The following is a 13,033-nucleotide window of genomic DNA, read 5'->3' as shown; positions in this document are numbered from 1 at the left end:
TTCCTTAATTTTCAGCCATCTACTGGAACGTGTTTCTTTCTGATTATTAATGAATGTGCACACAGGATCATTTCATGTTGTTAATTCTGACTTTTCTAGACAAAGCAGGATAATTTGGGCAACGTGGTCTAGTGGAGGGTGTCCCTGCCCATGGCAGGGGGGGTTGGAACTTGATGATCTTTGAGGTGCCTTCCAACCCAAACCATTCTGTGATTCTATGATTCTAGGATTCTGTGATTCTATGATAATGGTATAGATCATATACAGAAATGCTAGGTTATGACAGTAATAATAATAAAAAGTTATTCTCCCTTTCTTTAAGATGAAGTTATTGATTGTGAAATGTGCCAGAGTTACAGCCATGATGCATGAGACTTTTTAAAAGGTACCTACTGGATGAAGCACAGGCAACAATCCATGCATCTTCTCACAAAAAAAGCGCCTGCTGCTTACCTGCTGGAGAGGGCAAATCTCTTCTGGGTCTCTGCATGACTCCCCAGTAGTGCTCTATCCTTTGCATCTTGGACAAATCCAACCATGGCATTTTAGATCATGTGCTAATTGTGATTATTTACATGTAATGCTTGGCAAGTTTATTTTAGTGACTTAAATATATTTTTCTAAGGACTGGAAAATGGCCTTCAGCCTAATGTGTCTGACTATGCAGGTTTATCTTTAATCTCACATGCCTGCTATTTTCACATACTCCAAATACTTCTGGAAGGAAATAAAAAATTGGATGTATTTCATAGTGATTGCCTGTTTAAATCAGGTTTTGTTTAAATCTGATTAACTCTAGGTTTATTTCTTTTATATGTGCAACCTAGAAGTGGGGCCACTCTTTCTGCTGTTCAATAACACTAAAACCCAACAAATAATAAAAAAAGGGTAATTTTAATCCAACCTATTTTCATTACGTGGTGGCATGAATGTTTGTACCAATAGAAGAGAAGGATGGGACTGCTTTTTCCACTCCTGATGTTCGCTTAAATTGATCAAATGATTACCCTAGGCATTGGTGAGTCTACACAAAAGAAAAACATTAAACTGTTGAGCTGTGGGGAAAAGAGCTCAGGGGAAGTAGGAGTGGGTCAGAAATTTCCCTGCATTGAAGCCAATCCATCATCAAACATAAATAAGAAATAAAGTAAGCTTCATTAGGCCTGGTGCTTCAGAAACAACTTTTCAGAGATAAGGGGTCTTTTAGTTTGAGTTGAAGGGTCCATGGCAGTTCTTGCATTATCTAACTGGTTTGATTACTCCAAATAACAATGTTGGCTCCTTTTCGTGTATAACTTAAACTTCAGATATGATGGTACTTTTATCCCAACAGTGATTTCAGTATGTTTTCCAAAATAAACCAAGGAAACCATGTAGTTGTGTTTGTGGGGGTTTTTTGTTTGTTTTTTAGCGTTGTAAAATTCAATCAACTGAAAAGCCCATTTTCGATGACTTGGATTTGAAAATCAGTTAATTCAAAACACCAAAGCAAAACCTGGGAGTTTGCATAGCAGGCTGGGATTATCCTGTCTCTAATGGACAAAGGAAGGCGGTCATGGCTTTGCAGATTGTTTTCAGGGGAGTGGTAGGCCTGCGAGGCTCAGACTTGAGCCAGAGGTGACTGAGGTCAAAGTTCTTTCTTGCAAATCATGAGAGTTTTGGGAAGGGAGCCTGGAAAATTAATAACCAGAATATGGCCCTTATCTCAAATCTATGAGACTTGCAATATCTCCTTCAGTAAATGGGAAAGAACAATATTATGCTAAGCTTTAGAGGCCGGATAGAAGCCATACGTATGTAAGATATTAATTGCACGTGCCTGTGTAGTCACACGCAAACTATTCTGTGTACTGGTTGTGCAAGGTGCAAAATACTGTATTTATCTTTATGCCACTTCAGCCTGCCCAGCCACCAGCTCGGTGACTTCTGAGTGAATTCAGGCAAATCTCTCCACTTTCCAATGTTCAATCTCACAATAGAGAGAGCTGAAGAACACCTAAGCTTTGGTCACTCTAGTGAAAATTGGGCATTTTGTATGAACTGGCAGAGTGACAATGGCTGCAGTACTGGCGACATGTTCTTCTTCTGCCAGCTCTTCCACAGGGACAAGAAACATTGGTAGAAGGTATAGATATCTTTAACTGACACATCTGTTTACTAGGTAAACAGGAGTTGCAGGCTCAATACAATAGACCTGTGAGTTAGTTCACAATGCCGTCACAAGTGTTTGTCTGTCTGATTAATAAAGTGTCTCTTCTGGCAATGTTGCAAGGCAAGAGAAGTCCAAACTGGCCAGATTTTCTTACCTCAGGTATTAATTTAGTGACTTCATTTGGGGCTATTTAAGGTCCCTCAGGTTACACATGGAATGCACAGACAGACTCTTACACAGCCGGAGTGCTTAGGAAGATGGTCCCTGCCAATCCAATTGATTTTGCACTGTGACAGATTATGCGGCATTTCAATCAGATGGGATGAGCAGATCTTGTACCTCACTGCCACCGAAAGAGATGTACCTGTCTCTCATCCTCCATTTTCAGCCATGCAGCCCAGCCTCTTCCTAACTCATGTGAGCCAGTTCAGTCACTGAACCAGCTGAAAAGCAAGTCATCCAACATAAAAGAATAAGGTATGTAGAAAGAGATATGAATTTAGTATTTGGACTCTATATGAAGTACAAGATGGTGATGTGACACAAGCATTTCTGTCTCTCCTTCTCCATTTCCCGAGGCTTTATTCTACCTTTTTCAGGAAGGTAACTGTATGCTAAGAGACACACAGGGGTTTTTGTATCTGAGTTACGTTTGCTTGAGCAAAACTTATAGTCTATGTGTGGCATGAGGTTGATTCTCTTGGCTGGCTTATGCCTTTACAACTGTTTTTGATGCATTGCTGGGTATTTTGTGAGTCTGGTGCATCTGGATAAGGAATTTTTAATTTTTTTTTTTAATAACAAATCCATTTCTTTGCATGAACTGCACTACTTTTGTCATCTTGGTTCGCCAAATGTTTGGTGCCAGCTTCAGGATAGAATGTCTTGTCCGGTGGCGTGCTATTCCTTGCATCAGAGATGTGTTCTTCCCCCAGTATAATGTCTACCTCTGCTAGCATGGGCCACTTTCTGCAAAAGGACAAGGAAAGGCAGAAGAGAAGAAAACACTGTTTCTCTTTCATGGTTAGACTCAATGATCTTAAAGATCTTTTCCAACCTAAATGATTCTATGATTCTATTCTTGAATAAAGGAGTAAGGTTTCCTTCAGCTACCACCTTTTCCCCTCTCCTCATTATCTTCTGCTCTCTCCTTTGTGTATCCTGCTTTCATAAGGATTATTTTGCAGATGGAGAGAACCGAGTGTAGACCCTGCACTGTTAACCTCAGCCCTGTAAACATCTGTCAGCTATTCCCTCCTCTACTTTCCTCTAGTAAAAAAACATTGGGGTTTTTTTTAACATGTGGATGCCTTTAATTTTCATTCTTTGTGCTGAAGACATACTTTCAAGACTTTTCTGCAATTCTGAGGTTTAGAAACTTTTAGAAAATGAAAAGTAATATTCTCAAGTAAGCATATGCCTTCAGAAAGGGAACAGGAGAAATCTCTCCACTCCTCCAGCTCCACACATCCCTTTAACACTGTTAAATTCATGATAAGCAGTGATATTAAGTTCTTCTTAAAATCACACCATAATTTGGTGCCACAGACTTGAAATTAGGTTTTGGGAGATCTTCCCTTTCTCTGCTCTTCTACCCTTTCTAACTGTAAGTGGTATTTGAATATTTTTGAAAAATGTAGATCATATGCTGTGATTAGATGCTGATCTCTTATCTTTGGGCCTCTTCAAGTGCTTTCACAAAGTGATTCCACACAAAACAATAAACAGTTGTCAGGGAAAACCTCAGAATGCCTATAGAGAAAGATATCCACATAAAAGCCTTGCTAACCTTATACGCTATCCTGTCAATATTTCCATTACAATATATTTGCCACTAGAGGCTCAGGTCTAAGGAAGCAATACCGTAGTCTTGCCTGTTGTAATTATCACTTGGTAAATGAATACAGAATTTTCATTGGTGGCAACATTTTTTTAGAATTGAAGTTAGCAAAAATAATAATTTTATTTATTTTTTTTTATTCCTGGAATTGGCAAGGAGACAGATTTTTCTCCATCCCTGCATTGAAGCAAGGGACTTTTTTTTTTTTTTTAAAACAGTTCTGCTGTAGAAATATATAATTATGTGTGGGTAGACTTGGCATGGGTCTCTTCCCCTTTAGGGATTTGAAGAAAACAAGCCTTTTCAAATACCCTTAATAACACACAGGTAAATAATGAGTTCAGACCAAATAACTGCTAAATATGAGAAAAACAGCATATTTCTACTCCTACTGCTAGCCAGAAAAAGATCAGTGATTACCCATATCCTGCCAGTGATATTTTACACAGACCTCTCTACTGTTTTCAAGTGGGAGATCAGTGCCTAGGCTGATGGCAGGATGTGAACCTTATAAAGTATTTCCTGCTGAAAAGAGCACTTTGGATTATTGGATAGGCTAAAATGTCATTTAATGAGCTGGATTGTGAAAGATGGACTCCTACACACTCAGGAGTAAGTGTAAACTGACATAAGAGGTCCTGATCTTGCAAAAACCCTTATCAGGCATATGCCCAGGTCAGTAAGAAGTCTCACTAAATTCCAATGAGACCTTTATACAGACAGAGTTTGTGGCAACAGGGGCTTGGCTGAAAAAAACAGTACCTCGATAGCCAAGCCTGTGAATGTGGTTTAACTGTTTACATAGTGGTGACTCTTAACACGGGACTGTGCAGCGTGTATCAGAGCAGCCAGCATTTCTCTATAGCAAACGTAAAGTGGAACAGAATGGGCTTTTGTGGAGATTGTTCCTCTTTTGAAATTAGTACCTAGAATATAAGACCTCTAGAGGGGATGGCTACCACTGACCACATGTTTACTTTTCTGTGGGGATCCCAACTAGGTTTCAAAGTGTGTGTATGTATGTGATGCAGAAGAATGCTAATAGCTGTGAGGGGGAAGGAGGGACTGGTGGGAAATGGGGAGGCAAAGGCTGATCTGCAGTCTGCACTGAATCAAAGGAAGGCAGAAGAAGACATCAGCATCTGCCATCTACAGAAAAAAAGAGATGAGAAATTTGGGCACAGATGTTGCTACACAGTTCTTCAGGAGCAAACCAGCAAGATTATGCAAAAACCTGTGTTTACATCTTAACGTCAGTTTCTTAAGCTAATGGTAACAAACATGTAGAGTCCTGAGTAATCTCATTGGAAAAAAATGCCAGAGTTATGCATAGGGTGCACTGTTAGCTCTACTGTCCTGCAAGAAAGCACACGGGGATTTGAGCTACACTTAGTGTTGGGGATAGAACTGAAAAAAGGAGAGGTTTCTGTGAGTGCTGCTGTGGTCCTCAGGTCTCGCTACAAAGGCTGTGTCTGTCTGACCAAACAAGGGTTTGTGGGGTTTTTTTTCACTTAAAACTTCAACTGACAGCTCATAAATGCATATCTTCAGCCAACAGGCCTCATAGTCTTTGACATATATTTTAGCTATGTCCTCTAACCTGTAAACTTCTCTCTAATGTTTTATAAATTGAGCCACAGCCAATTTAACTTACTACTTTTCTCAGTCTGTCAGGTACCTGGCCCCATAGTCTCTGCTTGACCATACTGGGCAAGGGAGTGCAGCAATCATCTGCAACAAGAGAATTGATCTTCCTGCTATTACCGATAGCCAAATACATACACTGAATGTGGGGCAGTATCACACGGCAATAGTAAAATGGGTAAAATGTATTTAGAGGCATTATGGATTGGATCATGTATGATAATGGAAGTTATGGCAGCCTGGGGCTGCCTTTAAGAGAACCTACAGCAACCCACATTTGGGTTTGTTTTGTTTGTTTGCTTGTTGGTTTTTTTTCCCCCTCAGATTTTCTAAATGGAAATTGTGCATGAGTGTGTAGTATCTGCATAGCTCTTCGCACACTGCATTGGTCTTACTGTAACACTGCATGTGCAGAGAAGTGTGGGCAATACATCCAATGTGTCTGCGTTGTGTCACATTTATTGTGTGTGTCTGGACCAAGAGGCTGTGCATGTGCACAAGAGTTTCTCTGCATGTGCTGCCGTATGGATGTGTTTGGTCTTCTTGGACAATGTAGACAAAAGCTCTACAATTAAGCTCTACGAATAAGCTCTGTTTATTTAAAATTTTTGGGTAGAAGTAAAGACTATGTCTAAGAAAGTCCAGACTCACTAGGAAAACCTGCCTCTGAAATCATGAGGAGAGACAAGAGCACAGACACTGCAAAGGTTGCTCTCAGAGAGCTAGAAGTATCCTCCTAGTATCTTCTGATGTTCATTGTAGGCAGAAGATAACTTACAGTCAGGTGGGTCTTCTTGTTTGCCATAGTGCCTGTGTCATAAACAAACTGATTAGACTTGAGGACTACTGAGATATCAGCCTTCTCTGTTAAATTGTCCTACCATCTCCACTTCAGAGAAGAACAACTATTAAGTTGCTATGCTTCTTTGTGCTTTAGTACATCTTTTTTATTAAAAGACAGTGCACGGTCCTGTAGTTCAGGAGGATCTTAGGAAGCAGGCAGCAGCCTCTCTCTTCTCTTGGCTGTATAGTACCTCTCTGTTCGTGGAGAGGAAAAAAAGTAATCTTTAATACTTAATTTAAACTGGAAAATATGTGAGTTAGTATGATTTTCTTTCCATATCTTAATTTCATCTTTATAGCTTCCCAAATGGAACCGTATGACTATTTTAAGAAGCAATTTCAACTTTTTGCCCTACAAATTCCTAGTAATGATGCTTCAGTTCAGAAGATGGCACAAACTCTAGCTTTGCTGTTTTAAAACTAGTCTGTTTATCAGGTTATAAAGCCTTTCCTAATTTCAACTTTCTGTTGTAGCAGTAATGATTGCAAAACCTAGGTCTGGGTTTTCTTTTTTTTTCCCTGATATGTCTTGAGATAGATACACTATAGACTGTCTCTATCAAAGTCCCAGGAGCACCATGAACTTTATTGACAGATCTTGCAACGCAGCTGCCTAATAAAGTACCTGGGAATGGTGGAGGGGAAAAGTGGGAGGTGAATGAATTTACTGCTATATAAAGTCTGTATAATCACTGACCTCAGGCAACCTGTAACACACCTTCCTTTCCTATAAGTCTTTGTCCTGGTTTCATCTGAGATAAAGTTAATTTTCTTTCTAGTAGCCAGTATAGTGCTGTGTTTTGGATTTAGGATGAGAATAATATTGATAACATACTGATGTTTTTAGTTGTTGCTAGGTAGTTGTAGTGCCTACACTAAGGACTGTTTAGCTTCTCGCCGTGCCCTGCCAGGTGCACAAGGAGCTGGGAGAGCACAGCCAGGACAGCTGGCCCAGGCTGGCCAGAGGGATGTTCCCTGCCATGGAACGGCATGATACAGATAGAACTGGGGAAGCGAGCTGGGAGGCAGATTCACTGCTTGGAAACAGACTGGGCATTGTTGGTTTGGGTTTTTTTTCCTTCTGCGTGAAGCAATTGCATTTGTGCATCACTTTTTTATATAAATATACATTTATTATTATTGTTATTGTTAGTATTATCTTCCTTTGTTGTCCTATTAAACTGTCTTCATCTCAGTCCATGAGGTTTTTTTTCCATTATTTTCCCCCTCCCCTGGGGGGGGGGAGGGTGAGCAAGCAGCTGCCTGGTGCTTACTTACCCGCTGGGGTTAAACCACAACAGTCTTTGAGGTTAGAAGGTTGAAAAGTGTTCCAGAAATGGAGTTGGGCGTGAAGGTTGCCCTTTTATGTTTTGCTATCTGGAACCAAGGAGCCTCAATTGTCTCTCCTGTTTTATTTATTTATTTGCATATGTCATCTATATCATGGACCCATTCCTCTTTCATCCCTATAATAGCAGGCCTAAGTAGTTTGCTTGACCTTTAATGGCAGTTTGTGGGAGGGAAAGATGCCAGAGCTTCTGCCCTGCTGTTCATAACTGCAGCTTTATCTCATCTTGTGGCTCAGAAGGCTGCTCAGCTTTCGTCAGAGAGTCAGAAGTGAGGCCCCGCAGGGGCATGCTATCTCTGGGCTAGTGAAAAAGGGAAAAAAAAATTATCTTAATGATGGGCTGTTCTTCAGCTTCTCAGCTACCAGCATAATCTGCCTGGAGTGGGAAAACATTTCCCGAACTTTCAACTAAGAAGAAACCTCTCCTCTTTCTGTCTCCCTTTGTCTCTCTCTCTCTCTCAGTTTTTTCTACCCCTCCAAGTCATGAAAAATAGAAGTTAGGATAGCCTGGAATAGGATGCACCATGCTAAGAAATGATCTGTTTTTCAGGCATAGTATTCAGCAATGAAAGAAGAAAAGATAAACTGCCAATGTCATCTAAGCAGCAAGTTGTGGGTTGCTTTGACTGAAGGGTGAACCTAAGATACTGTTTAGGTGTGATAGCGTATACTTGTTTGTTCATTTTCCTGTGGCTAAAACACAGACAGTGCAGTAGGAACAACAGGAACAATGTACCTCTCCTGTTAAGCCAAAAAGCACCAGCATGCATGACTGTCATATACTGCAGATTTGGTATGTTCATTTCTCTGGGATTTCAGCAGGAAGACCAGAATATGCAGCTTGCTTTGAAGGGTCAGTGAGCGTTATAGTTATCCCTGTGTCATGATCATATAGTTATTACCCTGAAGTGTTTTAGAACACCAGAAAGTAAGTTTTAATGTGCTTACCATTGCAGTTGTCTATGGTCAGTTTTGCCTACCACGCTCAAGCTGAGAAGCGTCTCACTCCAGCTTTAGGGTTTCATTTGGACAATGACATCAGGGTGGGTTGGCCTTTTACTCTCTGTTGATAGACGTCTGTCTGGATTTTTGCATTTATGGGTCCACACATTTTATTTCAAGTTCTGATTAGTAGCTTCTATCTTGCTGTTAATCTGGGGGGAATTCCCACTGCTCTCTGCTGTGGTACTAGTTCTTCCATATACTGGTGCTGATCCAGAGGAATAAAGCAGCAACTACAATCCCACACATTTTTTTGCTCTTGTGTACTCAGTTGTTTTCCTTCTCCTGATATGAATGGTTTTGTTACTCTGGCAGCTTAGCAAAAGCAAAAACCTGCAAGAACAGCAGTTTAGCAAAAGAAAAAAAAAAAAAACAAAAAAACCCCTTCTTCTATTCCTTCATCCCGTTTCATGTCCACATTCTCCCTGGTTCTTAGTGTGTGCAGGATTGCCCCTGTCCTAGCAACAGCAGCATTTCTTCTGTGCTGGTGCCTGATATTACTACTATTGCTTTGATGTGTACAGCACATCAAAGCAAAGTTAGTAATATCAGTGTGCAAGGTGACACTTTCCTGACCACCAAGTATTAGTCAGATAATGTTAACAGTTAGCTTTTAGAGTCTCTTACACCACTTCACAAAACATTGACTTCTCATTCAATGCTATGTAATTCAGGCATGGCTCAGATTTATATATGTTGAAGGAGACATGGGGTCTTTGTTTCTGAAAACCCGTTTACCACACATGGGAAACATGAAAAACTGCCAGTTCGGTATGGAGAGTGTGGGTTCAATGTCTAGGGCAAAGTAGCATAGCAATTCCAGGAAATTATGTTTGATATAAGGCAAAACTAATGCCCTGAGTAGAGATATTAGTACATCTTACCATATAGGCTAATTGGCCCTGCCGCTTGCTTGTGTGGCCTAATACTACGTGCTGAAAGTGAGAGGCCACAACTTGACCATACTTGCTAACAAACATTGTGGTAACTCCCCATGTCTAACTGCAGTACGCTTGTTAGCAAGATTAGTCAATACAGCTGATTGAAAATTTTGCATGTTTGGGGCCCATGTGAGGGGATTCGACTCACATAATGTAAACAAGACTGCTGTTAGATTAACTCTCTGTTCAGCATGGGTAAGATGGGAGCGATCTTGAGTACTTAATGAGAAAGGCCTGTTCTTGTGACCCCTATTTCCTCTCCTTTCAAAGGTCTGTGGGAGTATTTATATAAAAGAGAACTTCCAGGATTAGGCCTAAATTCATTAGGAACATTACTCTCCCAAGTCGTTATCAAATTAAGCTCTGTAGAGCAGCTCTCAGAATGACTTGGTAAGTCTTCCCTGGAGACAAAATGTCCCCTGATCCAGCAATTCACATGTTGTTTCATCACCACAAACTGGCCAAGTATCAGTAACCTTTTATCATCTCATGTGAATACAAAGAACTCTGCCTGAGATAAATTTGGTACTAGGCCATAAAAACCCCACAGTATTTGTGTATAGAAGACATTTATAAATTTCTGAAGTGTTCTGGCAAAAACCCCACAGCAAGGACAGACAGACTAGAGCAATAAGGAGGAAATGTATCATTAAAGTTACAGAATAGGCTGTTCTTTTAGTGCCCACGTCAAGGGCAGAGGGACACGTTTGGGACTATACTGAAGGGCAGAGTCACAGTTCCCACTGGATAAAGACAACCAAGTCTGCTTAGGGGGGTTGTTGTTGGACAATTTGTGCGTTTCAAATAAACTCTGGATTTGTGGGGAGATTATTGAAGAAGAAGTAAGGTTCGTGGATTCTGAGAAAACAAAAACCAAAACATTTGTCCCTTCCTTATCCTAACAGTGCCCAACATGCCTTCCCTGTACACATTCCCTCTGTTCTTACACCTACTTCACCATGGAAAAACTAAGCAACTAGTGGTGGCAAAAAAGGCAGAACATCCTTTGCGAGGGGATGGAGGGAAGAACTAGTGGAGACAACACCAGGGCGTGCATGGTGATGCCTCTATATCTGCCTGGCTCCACGGGAGTTGCTTGACTACCAATTGCTTGCTCTGCGTGATTGTCAGAGAAGACTATTCTGTGAAAAATAAACACTGAGAAGTTGGTTTCTTGCAACAAATGATGAAATACTGCCCTTCTTCCCTTTAATAAAGTTGCAAGTGGTTTAGGACAGTGATGTAGTGTTGGCTGGCTGTGTGGAGAATGCACTCCTGCCTGTATGCCCATGCACCTGTGCATTAAACAGGCAAAGTTTCAGTTGCATGGCTTCACCTTAGTGTTAAAACGTTGGTATTAAATTGGGGTTAGATAGTGAAACTGAGGATTTTGTGCAGCTGCAACTCGTGGACACGGGAGCTGCCGAGGCACCTCTGTCCTGCAGGAATGCTGTGCGTTAGTGAGGCACAGCATTCCCTGCTCCCACACAGTTGTGGGCAGTCTTTTCCCCCAATGTGGGAGCAGCTCTCTGTATCTCAGGATTGTGCATATCACTTTGGTAGTCCAGCATATGTCCCAGGACTCCAAGAGTGATGCTGGCAAGAGAATATTTACCATGTAATTATCCTCATCCCTCCTCCAGCTTCCTCCCCCTTCCTTCCTCTGCAGTCCCCTGGCGGGAGGTCCTGGATCATATGGGAAAATCCAAGTGCCTTGTGGTCATCACTGTCTTTTCTTTCCATGTTGGAATAGGCCCTGGCATAAAGGGAGGCAGGCACTGCTACAACACAGCACCAAAGCTATCGGTCCCAGCAGGCAGCAATAACAATTACCCCCTTAACCCCTCACCTCCAAACTGCTGCCCCATGGAGTGTTTTCCCATCCTGCTCCCTGCAGGTACTTCACTTCTTCCACTTAAAAAAGATGAAAAAATGGTTAGGTGGTACATTTTCAGCACGAATAATCTCACTGATTAGGGCTTCTAATCGCCTACCTGATTCTCCACTAGGAAAAAAAAGCACTTTAATAACAGCAAAAGGTAGTGGCTGATTTCTGTGTACCAGAACATATACCACAGCAAAAAATGTATTTTAATCTCTAATCACAAGGTGATCTTTGCTGATAAACTACATTGCTTTATACTAACTGAATATGAGACTTATTGGTATTAAAATCTTAACGGCACATATGGCAGGAATCCTATTTTTGAGGCTTGCCAATAGAATCACTGAAGGGTGAAACCAAAATGTGCAGAATTCATTCCTCACTCTATTACTTATCTAAAGAGTGTCCTTTAATGGATGAATTATACTCACTTTTCAGTTTATACATTGCACACAGAGTGCTAGTAGGTTAAATTTTTCATAAAAGACTGCATTAGCAAACCATTTTTGATATATCAGTGTCTACGATACCTATTTCTTTGTGTGTACCTATATTTAACATAAGTTTTCTTATATTTAATGTAGGGGTTTTTTGTGTCATTGCTTTAAGGGTAACCTCAAATTAAGCATTACTTAGCACTAGGCACAAAAACCCGATCAAGAATAATCTGCTTAAAGCACACATTTCTCTGGAGATAAACTGATTTGGTTTGGGGCTTTAGCTACATGGGAAAGAATATGGGCTAAATTCTCTAGGCTCCAGTCCTGCAGGCATTTTTACACAAATATAAGTGCTTGCAGGGTGAAGCTTTGTTTTAAGCCTAAAAGCCATAAAAACATTTACTTCAGTAACTCTGTAAACAACTCCAGCCAAAGAGAAAAATCATCTATAAAGTGATGACACTTACCTAAAGATCAAGAGTTAAATAAACAACTTGTTGGGTGACATCTCTCAGATTAATGATTGGTAATAAAAGGAAAAAAAGATTTTAGGAGCTTACAGTCCTTGGATTCTTTCCACGTAATTTTTCTTTTGCACATGCTAAGTGGAGGCAGATTCACTGGTTTAATATCTGCTAGTGACATTGTGTTTAAATTAATACTAACTATCTACGTAACTTAGAGCAAAATGGCTGTTCTTTTGGACAAACATATCTTGAGATGACATCAAATCTGGATGGTCTCTGATAAAAATCTCAAGTAATGTTCTGTGTTTGCTTTCTCTCTGCACATCAGTTCCTGATTTGCAGGCAAATGTTGTTACACTTTGGGTTATTGGGCTTGGACTGACTATTTACTTCCCTCAAATAGTTGCTATCACCTTTTTTTTTTTTATAGTGAGTGGCACATAGCATGGGTGGTGTGGACTGTGAAAAACA

This window comes from Balearica regulorum, chromosome 1 (assembly GCF_011004875.1).
Source record: "Balearica regulorum gibbericeps isolate bBalReg1 chromosome 1, bBalReg1.pri, whole genome shotgun sequence".
NCBI classification, from domain to species: Eukaryota; Metazoa; Chordata; class Aves; order Gruiformes; family Gruidae; genus Balearica; species Balearica regulorum.
Note: the sequence above shows the minus strand (reverse complement) of the source record.